Below are 17121 nucleotides of genomic sequence, written 5' to 3' on the forward strand. Positions count from 1 at the left end.
TCACTTTGGGCCGTGTGCCAGAGAGGGTTTGCATGAGGTGACGAAACACACTTCAAATAACTCTAATATATACGTAAAACAAATTAAGCCCTGCTGTTTTGGATTTGAAGCTACTAAAAGCCAGAGTAGAATAATCTCACACTCATGCTAACAATGTTCTTTTCTTATATTTCACGGATCATGATGATCTTTATCGCCACCTACTGGCCCTGCATGCTTCTCTGAGTAGTCTGTTTTTTAGTTTTTGTGTGTGTTCTCATTTTGACGGGATATATTTTGTTTAACAAAGGTTGTGTGGAGGGAAAAATATCAGCTTGAAAGAAGATCCGAGGTCCTGTAGGTATAAGGCTTATGGCTGGTGTCATGTCATCGACCTGATGAGCTGAGTGTTTTGGTTTGTTTTCGTTCTTTTCCCGCGGAGCCGGTGAAACTTGATACTGCGGTAAAATGCTGCGGGGAGCGGACCACTCTTTTAGCCAAATTAACTTCCAGAGCAATGGAAACAAAATACAAGAGGGCGAAGGAGGGCAGGGAGGAGGATGGAGGAGCAGGGGGTGGGGAGGCTGTGTAGAGTAGGTGACAAGCAGGACAGAGGTGTGTGTGTTTGTGTGTGTGTGTGGGGGGGGGGGAGGGAGTGAAAGGCTGCAATCCCTGTGCAGAAAATTAACAATTCCACCCTGCCCTGTGTCTGCGCCACATTAAATGCATGAAACGAATGAATTATAGCACAGAGCCGGCTGAATTAACTCTATATATCAAGCCAAATCCAAATAGTTCAGGGGTGAGGGGCTGTGTGCCTCAGCTGATGAGGGGGAAGGGGCCGGGATGAGTGCGAGTGGGTGGGGAAGAAGAGAGGGCGGAAAAATAAAGTAACTCAACATTACTATCTCCTCCCATTAAAGTTAACCACTTCTCCCTCTGCAGAGCCGTAAAGCTGTCAAACAGACCTCTGATTTATTCTGCCCTTGCCCAGGCTCCTGTCCTAACTATCGCATGCCTCCAATTAATTTTTTTTTTGTTGCTCTCCATCCCTTCCCTGTAAATGTAATGAGATTGCAGCACGGAAAAGCGCTGACTGTCGTTAATGCAAAAAATTCTGAATACCGAAAAAGCCAGCCGCGGAAGGCAGAGGGGGGGAAGCTCGCTCGCTCGATAATAGCATCTTAAAAAAAAAAAGGTGCAGAGGGTTTTGTCGGGGATGTAATTAACATGATTCGTCGCAAGGTTTTTTTTTCTTCACATTTGCACTTTGCAGACGGACTCAAACATGGCTTGAGTAAACAATCTATGAAAGAGTCGATCTCTGTCCAAACAAGCCACACTTGCGATCCCCTCCACATCCATTTGTCCACCTACTCCTCGCCCACTCAGCCGTTCCTTTCCACAGCGACACAAGTTGTTTGGGTAAGGATGTGTGCCGCTGCGGTGAGGGGAGCAATACTTCCTCGGTGTTTCTCAGCAGCGAGTATTCACCGGCAGCTGAAGCCGAGCAGATGAGGAGATCAGATAAGGGGGGGGAAATGGCTGCGGTAATTGCGTTGCGGCCTGAGATAGAGCATCCTAACCTGCAAACAAGGTCGACAACGCGGTGGCTAATTAAGTCAGGATTTTAATTCCAATCATAAGTTGCAGAAGTCTGCGGGAGACAGAGAGATACTGTGTATTGTCCGTGTGATTGAGTCGTGCTCTGGGTGTTACGGGTGGGCTGCAGGTGCACGGCGGGAGGTATTAAATAGACTGTTTTGGTCAAAGCTGAACGCAGCTGGCAGGTGTTGGTGCGATGGGACTTTATTACCCTATAAACTATCAGAGACAATTCACTCACACCGTCTTCTGAGGGCAGCTCGAGCCCCGATTCAATTACTGCTGAAACCCAACGTGCCGGGCCCTGGGAGAGCGTCGCAGGGTTCGACTCAATTGTTCTTTGTGTCACCTTCCGAAGCAGAAAGTACAACGGCGAATGTTCTCACGCTGCTGGAGCCAAATGAAAAGCCAGCTCTGCCTGTTGTGGATGTAACACAATACATGTGTGTGTGCTACCCTGCAATCTGGAGATGGATATGTTCTTGGGGGGCAACGAATAACCCTTTTGTCTGCCGAAAAAGTGGATTCATGCGAGCAGCCGCGATTGATTGACATGTTTGGGACAATTAGAAGCTTAAGGAAGCAAGTGTTCCCTGCTTGTTTGGTTTGTCCTTTGTTTGTGTACACGGAGAAGATTCATTAGGCCTCTGCATGGAGGATTTGAGGTCTGCGGAGCGAGAGGGACCCAGCCCAAGTGAAGCATGTCAAATTAGGAGAGAAAAAAGAAAAATCAAACCGCTGCTACTGGGACTCATTAGAACCTCAACAAACACAACGGTTTGTTGTGTGTCAGTGTGTGTGTGTGTGCGTCACTGTGTGTGTGTACTAATAAAACAGAGGAGTAGTGTCGGGTTGTGTGGTTTTAAGTTATTTTCATCATAGCAGTTTGTTTTATGAGGCACCGAAGCCGAGACACTCTCCAAACAACTTTAATGAAAGTGAGGATCCGGCAGCCTCCTGGGAGCGAGTGTGCTAAGCCGACGCTCTAACGGAATCACCGACATGCTGCAAAATTAAAAAGTATCAGGTGACTTTAGTAAAATCCCCAAGTTTCCTGGCCGACAAAAACAACAAGACAAGGACAAACAGCGTCACTGATGCAAAGCAGCTCTTTGTGTATCTGATGAGCAGTTTGCTGAAATGTTGCGATGCCTGAAGGAGCGAACGGGACGATAAGAGCCGGTCCCTATTTAAACATGGCACCTATTTCAGTTCCAACACTTTCCTAATGGATGTGGCTGCTGGCTATTTTGGAACAACTGTAATTAGACCAGTCAGAAATTTGTTTAAACATTTATGCATAATAACGATAATGATGTTATCAGTAATTTGTTCTCTCCGTTTGTCTAACACAGACACAGTCACAGATAACAGGGCTGTCCCTTTTTTAAGTGACATTCAGCCGAATGTGGGTTCATATTAAAACTAATGAATTCAAAATATATAGTCTAGAAGCCGACCCGGACTAAGGATTATTTCTAGACAGCTAACAAAAGCCAGTGTCTATGTCTCAACCTGGGCCCAGCTGCCTGAATCCGTCAAACATCGAACATCTTGACAATGTGAACAAGACAACTTGACACAGTGGAATGATTTGTTCCTGGGGTAGCGGCGTAAAAGTGAGGTGAGGAGCACTTACTCGGGCAACGTTTCCCGGTACCCAAATGAAACTGAAGGTTAATTTGTTACCTTCTTGGATAAGCCCTACACACATGTCCTGCTGTAACATCACATTGTGACCTACTACAACCCATGAGCTGATATTAAGTGGAGTGATAGATGGACAATCAAGCTAGATCGCCCAAATAGAATTTGACTGTATAGGAAGTTGGCTTTCGAACAACAGTACATTTCTACATAAATAAAGTATGTTGTTTTCCCTGACACAACACAAGGTTCATGTACACACAACCATGCAGTGTTGCTACCGCCTCAGAGGAATGTCTTGTGCAGAGGGTGTGGAAGTTACAAGCCAGTTCAGTGAGGTGAGTCTCTGAGTGGAATTAAGCAGAGGTTAACAGAGCAGACCATGTAAGCCTACTAAATATGCCACAGCGACCAGCCGCTGAACACGACCCAACGGCTGCAAGGAGGAGGAAGTCAGTCAGAGTCTTCTCGCCTCAGCCGGCAAAGAGCTCTTTTCACGGGCCACCAAGCGCGACAGAGCCAGTAAGACACAGGATTTACAACCAGCAGAACTTAACCCTCCCGCAATGAGAAAGGGAAACCCAATTTCTTATTGGGAGTGAGGGAGAAACAAGGGCTAAACCATTGATCTCTAAAGGTTAAGGGAAGGCTAATCTATCCACAGGCATATAGAGAGGGAGGCCTTCAAACAGCTCACTTTACCACAGAGTCAGTGAGCCTGTTCAGACCTGATATCAACAACTGTCCTGAGAGATACGATTCACAAGTTCAGGTCTGAACGCACCATGGAAATAAAATACACATCCGATCACTCAGACCACATTCAGAAGTGGTCTAGGCCTAGGACACATATGGCCTTATATGGCTCACATGACATCCTCTGACCTACTACGGTTTAAAGATATTTTTACGCTTCGCATTGTCTCCACGTCTATTTGTTTATAGTCGCTGCCCAAATATCAACACTGACCACAAGATAATTACTTTTCTTAAAATTGGTCAAATATTTCTACGTAGCTGCAGGCCTTCATTCATTCATTCTGACCCTCCTGACTCTGCTCACTCTCTCGCCCGCGTCGACACAGACACACACAAAACATTCTCATCACACACACCCGTAAACTCAGACCAGGTGTGAACAGACGAACTCAGCGCTGACCCCTTGTGATCGGATCTCTCAGGACGGATGTTAACACCCAGTCTGACCGGGGTCATCGGCTCTGTCGCGGTCCCACCACCTCAGTTACCATGCAAACGCCTCACTCAGTAAACAACCTCCCTCTGCATGTACACCTATGAAGTCGCCCCTCATTGGGAGGGGGAGGTGTGGCTTTTCCTGTCTTTCTTACTTCCCCCTGCGCCGCCCTCCCTCACATCCCTCTCTTTCTCTCTCTCTCTCATTCCTCAGATCATTTCAAAGGGCCCTAGAGATCAAAGCTGACCCTTCTTTCAAAAATGGACAGGAATGGGGGATGTATTTAGTTAATCATTTATTTGATAAAAGAAAAAAGAAAAAGCAAAGACCCCACCCCACCCCTCCTCTCCACTCCTCTTTCTGTCTAACCGCTTCTTTCCCCCAGTTCCACCTCTCAAGGCAGTTTTTAATATGCAGAGAAAATGAGCCGGTCGTCCACTTCAGGCGAAGGATGGATGGTAGAGGCCCGGGGAAAATGGAGTTCCTCTGCGCAGGAACGCTTGCCACTGATGGATCAACCCCTCGTGTATCAGACATGAAGTGGTGCCTGAACATCCCCTCTCTAACACTGTATCTTAAAAATCAAAGACAGATCCCTCATCGGCTTGATTTAGGTTCTTCGGCGAGATGCGATTAAAAAAAGGTCCACTCACTGTTTCTGCTGCTCAACACAAGAGCAAACCATGAATCCGTCTTCCTGATCTGTACATCCCCGATGAGAGATATTACAACGACAAGACAATGGAGCCGCGCAAATCAGATATATGGAGTGATTATAATACATAACACAGCTCACATCCTGTGCTAAATCATGATTAGTGGCAAATACATTTTCCAAGTGTGAGGTGAAAACTCCGTCTCTGCCTCTCTGTCTCACACACACACACACACAGACACACACACACATGCAGCTGACTGGCCTGCAGCAGGAGGGGTGACCCTGTGAAAGGGCTTCGTCACACTCCCTGCCCAGCAAATGGACTGAGGCCTGACGCCGGCCACACACCGGACGCGTTAGCGTCGCGTTGGCGTCGCGTAAGCGTCGCGTGAGCGTCGCGTAAACGCTAGGCTGTCACACCGGACGCGTAAGCGTCGCGTAAGCGTCGCGTAGATCCCTAGCACGCTGGGGCCAGGCTGCACACCGGACACGCTGAACTCCGCGGCGGTCATCCTGCGATTCCTCCCCGTGATCACACATACAGCTGATATTTGTTATTAACTGAAACGGTGTCCCAGCATTTGTCCTTTTTAATGTTGTCTTTAAACAACACGGCCGAGGATCGTACAGCTCACTGTACTACTTCTCCACTTCAATTATTAATTTAATGTCATCCATCTTCAAGAACTTCTCCGCTGTTTGCTCAGTTCAATGTCGGGTGTCGAGGGTAAATTACGTATTCTCCACTCAAGCCTATGTGGAGACTACGTAGACACACACACACACACACACACACACACACACACACACACACACACACACACACACACACACACACACACACACACACACACACACACACACACACACACACACACACACACACACACACACACACACACACACACCCTCTCTCTTTCTATCTGTATGACTGCTTGTGTGTCTGTATGGAGGGGCAGAGGGGGACATTTAATAATGTGATTGGTAAAATTGGTAAAATTAAAACTCCAGGACAACAGAAGGGGAATACAAACTATGGGATGCATATTTTATCATTTATATAATATAAAATATGTCCCCAATATCGTTTAAAATCATTTTTCACTGTGTTTCCCGGAGCGCTACGCTCGCGTCAAGCGCAAAAAATAGACTCGACGCCGAAACGATCGCTGCACGACGCGAGGCACTTTTGGTGCAGCGCTGCACTTCAGCGTCCGGTGTGGCCGGCACAAGGGATTAACGTGGGAGTGGATGGGAGCCAGCTGTTATTTAAGGCATGACGGTGCGCCTACGCGACGCTAACGCGACGCTAACGCGTCCGGTGTGTGGCCGGCCTTAGACAGCTAATGGCATAATGAGCCCACAGCAGCCTGGAGTGACATTTTTGGCCATGAGTGCAGAGAAGGCCTTAGAGGGAGGAAATACTTGTACACACATCATACACACACATACACACAAACATGTACACACACAAAAAGGATGATGACAATGTGTCCACGATGTCCATCTTTCTGACACTGTCTCTTGTTACAGTGATTTGTGTGTGAGCTCAGCCAGAGCTGCATGCTAATGAAATATCCGGGCATTAAAATTCTCCTCCAGATATGTTTTTGAAGTATGTATCTTTTTAAATGTTGTTTTCTCCCATAGCGGCACGGTGGTGCAGAAATGGGTTCTGGGGATCAAACCTGCTGACTGGAGTTTGCATGTTCTCCCTGTGTACGAGAAAAAATGTTTTCTTCTGGTATTCTGGCTTCCTCCCTCAGTCCAAAGACAAGCAGGTAAGATTAATTAGAGACTCTGAATTGCACATAGGTGTGAGTGTGAGTCTGGCTGGTTTGTCTCTATACGACGATCCTGGTTTCCCCCCTAAATTACGTTTTTTTATACACGTCTACTGGAAGCACATCTATGATTACATCCTCAATGAGAAATTTTCTAATCTATGAATATGCCTCGCCAGCCAGCGCTGCTTGAGATTAAAGAGATTTCTACCTGTTTGAGCCTCAGTCAGACCCAAACGCAGATGAGGAGCCCGTTATGAACCAAAACTGGAAACTGACAGAGGTAAGTGTGGATAGTGTCTTTTATTTTGTAATGTTGTGTGTGACTGGCAGTGACTGAAACAGCCTAAATGGTTGTATCAATGCAGATTCTCCCTCACGCTGCACTGGAGGTACTTTCTGTACGTGCATCGTCTTAGAATTAGGAACCTAACTAATCCTAACTGAGGTGTCACAGGATAAAAGAGAAGCAATTAAGTCTTTAGACGACTCAATGCTAGATTCTCACTTCTTTTACCGAAGTTTTGAAGCAGCTATAATCGTTGATTCTATAATAGCGATGTGACGATGTGAAAATACAGTGACAATATAGCGATGAACCTGCGGAGAGAAATTTGCAGCTCCCCTCGGCTTTTACAGCTCTCGTTGTTCGGCTCTGCAACTTTACTGTGTTACTTCGCTCTGACTGCTCTCAAAGCACCGTTTTCTGCTGCGGCAAGCAAGCTGCTGTTTTCAGCAAAAAACACACACACAAAAAAAACACACACTGTGCACTACTTCCTCAGCACCAAACAGCAGACAGACACAGTTAGTGACTCGCTGGTGAGAACTGTCGAGCATTTAGCAGTGAAAGAGCCACACCTTTCCCTCAGGAGTGCATAGAGACTGAAAACAGGTGAAAACTTTAGAAGGGAATATTCCTGCACTGCTGCCAGGCTGTTCAATGAGTCTGAGACAAAAATACCATTGAAATAATCCACATTAACATATGAAAAGTTACGTATTACAGATTTAACGTTGACGTGTAATCAGAGGCTGGTTTCCACCCGTCTTCATATCCACGTCTATGAGATTTAGATTGGCAGCACGTATCCTCTCAACTTTACAAGGCTGTTGCAGTGAGTGTGAACGCAGCCGAAAAACAAAAGCTGAGAGGTTTGACAACTTTGCTCCACGTCAGGTTTAATGCATCATCTGCGACTTGTGTTTTAGTTATAAATGAGATGGGGAGATCCTATCGTCTACTCTACAGCACAGGTCTCAGGGCCCCGGCAGCCTGTCAAAACAGAGCTGCCATGATGTGGGCTAAAGGTTCCTCTTTCTTTCCCCTTTTCACTCCCTGACCTAGATGTGTATGTGTGCATGCTCTGCTGTGGATACGAGCTGCATGTGTGCTGGGTGGTCCTGCCTGATTCATCATCGTAGGTGGTGGATGCGATGCCAACACCTTCCGCCCGATTCACCTGGGACGCTACTACACCTTTCGGTCGTTCTGTCCCTGAAGTTGACGAAGGGACTAGAAACCACACAGGGAGAGAGAGAGAGAGAGAGAGAGAGAGAGAGAGAGAGAGAGAGAGAGAGAGAGAGAGAGAGAGAGAGAGAGAGAGAGAGAAAGAGAGAGAGAGAGAGAGAGACAGAAAGAGAGAGAGAGAGAGAGAGAGAGAGAGAGAGAGAGAGAGAGAGAGAGAGAGAGAGAGAGAGAGAGAGAGAGAGAGCGAGCAAACTCAACACAAAGGGACAATAGGACAGAGCCAAGATGAGCCGTGGAGTCTAGTCGGTCAGGCAGAAGTGGGCCAAGCTTCTGTTGCACTCAGGAGATGACACACATACAGGCGAGTCCAACTGGAGATGAGCTTTGCAGTCTCTTCCTTTATCTCTCTCTCTCTTCCACTCACACACACACACACACACCTACAGAGTCCCCTGGGTGCTGTGTTTTTTTCTTTTTTTCCCAGCGCTGCATTCTGCTGATGTGGTGAAATATACAGTGAATGTGAAGCTGACTAAACAAGAAGAAGTCAGCTAAATTTCAGCAGGATGAGAGGAGGTGGGGCGTGAGGGTGAACGTACACGTCCTCACCTGACGAGACCAACGTGACTTTTGTTCCACCTCAAGTTCGAAGCAATGAAGCGAATTGCACGTGTGCAGCTGCCGCTCTGTGCTGGAATTAACTGCTCTCTCGTTTAGTCAATGTTGTAACATTTTGAAAACTCTTTCTTGTGACTTTACAGAGCCAAGAATGAGATATTCAAATACCTTTTTCACTTCTTATCAAGAGTCTTAGACTCAAAGGTATTGCCACAATCACCGTTTAAATTTAATCCACATTTTTTAAATTGGATCTGCATCAACTTGCACACACTCAGACAGATACTCGTCTTCTTGGAGAAAACGAAAATGTTGAGAATAGCAATGCTAAATAAAGTAAGCAAAAAATCCTGGCCCCGCCCTCTTAACCAGAACCACACCAAAATTACAATGTGATACTACCTGTGGTTCTTGCGTAATCCTGCTAGCTAACTAACAAACGCAGATGAAAACATAACCTCCTTGGTGGAGGAAATGAAATATTCTAGGAGCTAGACCTACCATGTGTGGGATTCCTGCTTAATAAATGAGAATTAACGCAAACAATTAACTAAATTACTGATAATCAATTTGTGTCAATGCACTAATCATTTTACTAATTCAGCACTAATAGTAATTGAAAAGGAATTACTCAAAAGTAATTTATGTACGAGTATAATTCAGGTAAATCGAGTATAAAATGCAGGTGTAACTGTTTCTCTTGCTGCCACTGTAGCTCTCTGTGAGAATAGAGAGGATGAGAGGTGATATGGTCACGGGAGCCAGAGGACACCGGCCGCCTCTTAGGCACAGGTTAATGGGGTTGCCGGATCTGGGGCCTCCTCAGGTTAATTACAGAGCAGACAGTTGTTTATTGTGTTACCATGAAGCAGCTGTCTCCAACACACTGCTCACACCATCCACTGTACCCAAGCCCAGGCTCACAACCTTTGACTGAAGATCTCATCTGTGCATTTCGGTCCTCCGGTCGACTGCGATGCGCTGACGGCTGCTATCTCTACAGGTCGTCTCGTCTCACTCCGATAAACAGAATGCCAAGTTGGCCCGGGCCTCACTCATAGATCCTTTTGTATCTGTCCTTATCGTTGCAGGAGGCCACCAAGCTGACCTTTATGAACAGAGCCTCGCATTTATACCAACAAAAAAACAAATCTAACCTATCCCATTGAAACCATCCAAGTAAACTGCAGAGAATAAACTTAAAGCCTGCAAAAAGTAACCTGAAGAGGGATTCATTGTGGGATGAATTGGGAAGTTGAAGTGAATGAATCCCTTTGGCATGTCCCCATGACAGTGACAGTTTCAGTGACTCTCAGATGATAAATAACTAAAAGTGAGTGAAATAACGATGAATGGAAGCATTCTAATTGGCTGCATTGGCTTTTGTATTATCCACCAACTCATCAAATCTGTTCAATGTACAATGAGTGTAAGCTTGAGCAGGAACCTGGTAAACAAGGCAGCGTGGCCGCGTTCCCAGCAGTCGCACAAAGAGTCAATCAGACGCTCCCCTCTGTCTGACCAATCCCTGGAGATCAACTCCTGGGTGGTGCAGCTACAGGGATCGGGCCAGTCGGTCTTCCACCGGCGCCCGGTTCCAGGCCCTGATGGAGCTGCCTGATCATATTTCACAACAGGGCAAACGCAGCCAGCGGAGCAGAACAAGGCCGAGGTGGTGGCCCGGGGCCCGGAGGCCCACTGTAGAGACCAGAGCACAGAGCTGCAGGCGACTGAAAGAACAAGGAGGGACGTCACTACACATAAAACCTCTTCCAGGCACAGGAGGAAGCTTTAAGTATCTGTTGAAGTGATGGCTTTCAGGGTCTCAAACGTACGACTCTGTTGTGGAAATGCTCAGTAATGACTCTTGATCAAAACACGATATGACTGGCGTGAGACATTTTGCGTCGGGGGTGCAAAAAGAGGGGGGGAAAGCTTCTTGTCCTTTTCACCTCAGCGGAAGAACTGTTTTAAAATTCATAATGTCGGAAGTTTGCAGTAAAATTACACATTTAGGGACAAAGAGATAATTTTATCCTTTTTGCCCTGCACTGTCAGAGTGAAGCACATTTTTATAAATGTGCTCATAAGAAGGTGGAATGAGATTCCTGTTAATATCTCTCTGACTTAACATTTAACCTTGAGCTCGCTGTATTTTTTATTTAATGTGATGGCATTTAATTTAGACTAAATTAAAATACCATTGCAAAAGCCCGCAGTGAGCCTTGTATTAAAATTAACATAAAATTTATATTTGGTGATTAAATGCATATTTGGGTGGTACAAAATAACGCTCAAAAAGAAAGTAAGAAAAAAACTAACAGATGATTGGATGGACTCACACACACTCATACACAAACACACACAAACACACAACACAACTCATCACAAAATAGTATTCCCTCATTCCAAATCTGACCAGAGTGTAATAAACAGGGGGCTCTTCCTGCAGAGGAGTCACACTAGTTACAAATTTTCACCGCTTTATTCAACAATTTTTTCATGTTTCACTTTCCCATAAGCGCTGACAAAATGAATTCACCCAGCTTTTAAGTGCTGAAGTGATATTTTTTTAGTTTTGTCCTTCCACCAGCAAACAGCACACCCGTCTCCCGGAGGCTGACAAACTCGGTTACCTTGAGAAAGCACAGAGAGAGATTTCACACTTTGGGAAGAAGACAATTTTCTATCAGAGACAAACAGATAAGTGTCCTCAGCTGGATGTTAGGATTCTGGCTGGTTTGTTTACCTCGGAAAATAGTCTCACGCGCTGAACTTCAAATGAACCAGATCTAATGCAGACACATCTGCAGCGAGCTTAGGGGGGAAGAAAAAAAACTAAAAGACACTGCAGGCTCAAAAATAATGGATGCCAATCATCCCTGCTCGGGCACTTTGGTGTACATTATATGATATAATGTACTTAAAGTAAAAAAAAAATCTCCTGAGAAAACCATTTATTCTTGTACGTGTAACTAGGGCATGAAGACAACATTTTGTAAACACAAGCCCAATTAAAACTTGTTTTTCCAATTAATTCTTATTCCCCAGAGAAGCCATGTAAACATTCAGTAATTCACACAATATACAGTAGATATGGGTTTTTATTAGCATTTTTTCTTCAAATCCAACACGATAAACTGGGTATACGACTGTGTACTTCTAGACAGGTGGTAATAAAGTCTGAGGTGTTGGGTGACCTCAGCAGCCGCCATCTGTCTCACTCCATAAAGAATTATAAAAAAAGGACAGTATATGATTCAGGCGGCAGCGGAAAACAAGAAGTGAGGATATAAGATAACACAAGTGCTCGTTCTTAAATCTTCCACATCGTTGTGTTGTACATATGTGTAAATGTTAGAAAGCCCACAAACTCCACAGCAATACTCAAACAACACACAAAATTCTGGGTTAAGCGGCACAAGGCACAAGCAATGAGCGTATAGACATTACATGAACAGCACTGAACACAGAATACAGCGTACTTCAGGTATTCTAGGCATCTTCTTTTTCCAGATACATCTTGAAGCACTTCTGCACCATAACCCACTTCTCCTCTATCACTTCATATGCTCAGTATATTCCGAAAACTCATATTTTCCACAAATTAGGGCTGAATGTTTTGAAAGCTCACAAACAAACGTTAACGTAAGGAACTTTTGATTTGACATATTACACTTCAATCAATTCTAATCATCATTTGCTTAAGCTGCTTTCAGACATGCGGCGAAGTCCAGACATTTTCCAGAAATTCCTGCGCTGAAACATTTTTCCAGAACTTTTTGCTGCCAGCCCCCTACTTAGAAGTTTGGAAAAATGCCAGACTGCCTCCTGAATGTCCCGGACATATTCCTCATGTTGAGAACGCTTCTGGCCCAGATAATCTCCTGCTGTGTTCTTCACATATGAGACAAACTCTAAGGAAATGTCTGGACCCGATGTTCTGATCATTTTCCAGAGTTCCTTGACTGATTACAGCTTTAGAAACAAGCTGATGTTTATTCCAAAACAAATGATTGGTCTCCTGAGTTATCCAAGATTGTTCAGACGTTAGGAGCGAGAAATCTGCTCCACAACATTTTTAACTAATGAACAAGAAACAACTGCTGAACAGCCAGTCAGGGTTTTTGGCCTTGATGATTAATGCATAAAAAGCGCATTCGTATTTGTATGGACTTAAATCTACAACATCCAGCCTCAGTGGGAGACGTTCTCTCTACAACAGGATGCAATGAGCCATAATGGTGGAGCCGCCACTCTCCGTAGGAAGACACACATTTCTTTCTCCCCCTCAGCATCACCTCCGAGTGATTAGAGAACATCTGCAAACACACACACACACACACACACACACACACACACACACACACACACACACACACACACACACACACACACACACACACACACACACACACACACACACACACACACACACACACACACACACACACACACACACACACACACACACACACACACAACTCTGCATCGCTTTTCATATTTTACACAAGCAAACTACAGGAATCATTACCCAACATGAGCTCATCATTAACACATTCATAATTCAGTGTAATGGATTATGTAATTGCTCCATTAATCAGGGGAGCCACCCCGGCATACTCTCCTATGCATTTGTTTAATTATGGGAAATGCCTCTGTTAAAATAGATGCGCTGTTTGCAGTAGCAGAGTTTAAACATCTCCGTGTGGCCCAGTGGGGCCTGTGAAGTTTAGAGGCAGCCTGGCATCGTGTAGCCCCGGGTCCTCGTGGTGCACTCGCAACACAGGCTCTTCAATAAAATGTGTCATGGCAGTGGAAGGAAGAAACGAACAAGTAGGCAAAAGGGCAAATACCTTTCAGGAAAGCGGTTGTCAAGCTCAGGCGTCGCTTAAGTCACGTAATGTATTGACATTTGCTGCCAGCGTCTGCGTGATGAATATTCCAGTTTTATATTAGACTGCATGAGTCTGAAGAGGATTTAAGACACAGAGACATGGAGGTACTTGTCATCTGATTTGAACAACTGGCATGACTTGTGAGAACTTAATCCAACACTGTCATCAGCTATTTGTCAGGGAAAAGGAGATGGAGGGCTACACACCTCCTCCTCTTCCTTCCCCTCCTCCTCCTTTACTATTGTTGGCACCTCAGACTGAGAGTCTGTCTGCAGTCTTTCTGCAGTTTGAGTGACATTTGACTATCATCACCGAGGGACACCGTGTATTTTGGTCTTCTCATCTTTGTTTAAAAAGGTCAGTGACAGCCTGAGCTCCTCGCTTCAGTCCTAAGTATATCGAGTGCTGACAGGAAATACCAGCCTTTGTTAATTAAAAAACAAAAAGAACTGTTGTTCCGTGAGAGAAATCTGTCCGAATATATTGCGGCGCGCGTCAGTCATTTTTCTGCCTTGCTGCTCCCCGCTCACCAAATGCCAGTAAACATGTAGACGTTGGCAAATATGAGAGATTAGGTCAGTTGCTATTGGGGAGTTGCTGAAACAGGCCAACTTCAAAACAAACTTTCATCAAAACAACACATATCAGCAAACTACTGATGTGCAATTCTGTGGTTGACTCTCGCGGTCCACCATCACTAAGGCGTAATCAGGTGTCACAGTCGCTTTTTGAACATTTGGTTGTACCATACCACAAATGCTACGTTGCAAATACAAATTCAATAAATTAAAATTGTATTAATGACTCTTTCCATCAATAAAGACGGACCCTGCAGCAAACCTCTTGATCCAAAGGAAAAACTGATTCATGCTATTCTATGTTTTTTTTTCTCTCAGTTTTGCAGCCATTTGCAGAAGGACCGAAAAGCAAATATTGGACTCTGGTTCAGCAGAAACCACAAATCCAAATAGGACCCGAGTGATTGGCCCCTTCAGTCACTACCTACACAAAACAAACAACTAAATGGTTTGTGGTTACTGTCGAGATGCTGGCAGAGCTTCACAAGGCTTAAAGCCTGCTGCCAATAGAGCCGGCTGAGCCAAACAGAAAGACGGGGAGAGACACGCACAGAATAAAAGATGGCATGAAATGTTTTTCCATTGTGAGGAATGCACATGTAATGCTCGAAAAAAAAGAAAAAAAGAAAAGAGCTTACGTATTCACCTCGTTGAAGTGACATTTAAATAAGCAGGAGCCATTTTCTCCCACAATCCCTCCATCCTTCCTGGTTCTCCCGCTGCCTCTGTGCCACTGTAATTTGAAGCTGTCACAAACAAATCCTTCCTCACACACCTTTCCAAATGTCAGGTTTCGTCAGGCTGAGGATGGCAGCCTCCAAGAAATCGGGCCCTCGGAAACTTCTGTCAGGCAAACACAGAGTTGTTCGGGGATCAGATGCAGGATTTATGGGCGTTCGCCATTCGCTCCTCACAGTTTGATGGAGTGGGGGGGGAGGACTCACCGAGCTACTGATGTAACAGTCTCACTCGACTCCAGATTTTAAGAAGAACTGCTCAGCATTCACACATGAGTTTGTTTTTTACCTCCGCCAAGGAAGTTGTGTTTTCACCCCGTCCGTTTGCGTGTCAACAGGATTACCCAAAAACCACTGAAGAGATTCCCATGAAAGTTGGTGGAAGGATGGGCCATCCGCCAATAAATAACCAATTAAATGTTGGCATAGATCTGCAAGTTTTCATCTCTTTCTTTAACATTTTTTTCCCAGGGATGCATCTTATATATTCAGGGAACTGATACTAAAACCTCTCGCCAGGACTAAAACCTCTCGCCATCTGAACAGTTTTTTCCCTGTGGCAGTGGGGCTCACAAACAAGCCCCCTGCATCACACTGACTCTGCATCCCAGCCCCCCATTTTACCATTTTATTTTATTCTATTTCTTATATATTGTTGTTTTTTATATTGTTGTTTTATGTTCAGTGCACCAATGACACCAAGGCAATTTCCTGTATGTGCAAACATACCTGAAAAACAAAAGAAATCTGATTCTGATTCTGATGTCCAAGTGTAGATGGACTGATGGGACTAGGCAGTGGTATGGGTGTCATTCTAGTTTTTACAGGTCTGGTAAAGACAGTGATCCGTCCATAACTGACTGATCCCTTATTCAATCTACCCAAAAAACTGCCTGAACATGCTGTAGAACCTGTTCTGCCACCATTTGACTCCTAAACCTGCAGGAGTTGGTCTGATGTTCATCAATGCATTAATATTAATTGTGTACGACTCACTATGACAGCTTTCTTCTGCAAATAGATCCACATCAACACTAGATTTCTACACATTACCCTTATAATTTACAATAATTATAATTGTACACAAGCATACTTACCAAAGGTTATATTTGGTACCTTGTTGTAACATATTGTGAATGTTTCGTCCAAAAAAACAGAGGGAAGCTGTGCACAAAGCCTGGCTTAGGTCAGCGGCAACAATTCAGTGACTCTGCATTTTAAGATTTAACACAATTTTAAACCTCTGGCACGAAGAAAGTTAACGAGAAACTGTTAGCGGAGTGCGTGCAATCTCAAGAGTCGTTTTACTGCCCGGCCGGTGCGGGAGTGAGATGAGGGAGAGCGAGAGGAGCTAATCAGCTCCGACTCTTCACTGGCATTTCATGCACTGTCTGCTACTAGCTCCCTGTGCGCCGAGCGTCAATAAGTCAACACGCCGCTGTGGCGCGAGCGGATCCGCACTCCTCAGCCATGACAGCAGGGACCCGTTCTGTCTCGCGAGTGCAAAATTAAATTATTTTTTGCAGATAATGTGTTTGAGGGACAAAATGAGTCTGAGATCAAATGGAAGTGAGAGGAAAGAAGAGAAAAATCTGACCTCTACAACGAGACCTGCTGTGAACTGAGCTGCTGAAATCTGTATTCGTTAAGACACGGCTCCTGAGTGCCGTCCGCTCGCTGCACCTTGCATAAGACGCTTTGCAAATAGATGTGGTGGGTGGGTGGGTGCAGGGAGGGAGGGAGTGTAGAGGGGAGGGAAAAAAGAGAGCTTCTCTTCTGTCTGTCGTTTTTTTTTGTTTTTTTTTTAAGAAGTTCGCGCTGCCATCCTCTAATCTGTGCCATCGCAGCTGCACATTGTGTGTCAGCGTGTCCAGAAGGCCAGACTGGTTCTGGGGCTTTTTTTAGTCGCCCCCCAACCCGCCACCCCCCCCTTCTTTTCTCTTCTTCGTTG

At 45.1% G+C, this 17121-nt stretch overlaps 1 protein-coding gene across 1 annotated transcript in view; it reads right to left on the reverse strand.

Annotated features, from left to right (window-relative positions):
- The window catches only part of LOC133027787 (C-terminal-binding protein 2), a 94690-nt gene that overhangs the window by 66930 nt on the left and 10639 nt on the right, over positions 1 to 17121 (reverse strand). The window lies entirely within an intron of this gene.

This window comes from Limanda limanda, chromosome 21 (assembly GCF_963576545.1).
Source record: "Limanda limanda chromosome 21, fLimLim1.1, whole genome shotgun sequence".
NCBI lineage: Eukaryota > Metazoa > Chordata > Actinopteri > Pleuronectiformes > Pleuronectidae > Limanda > Limanda limanda.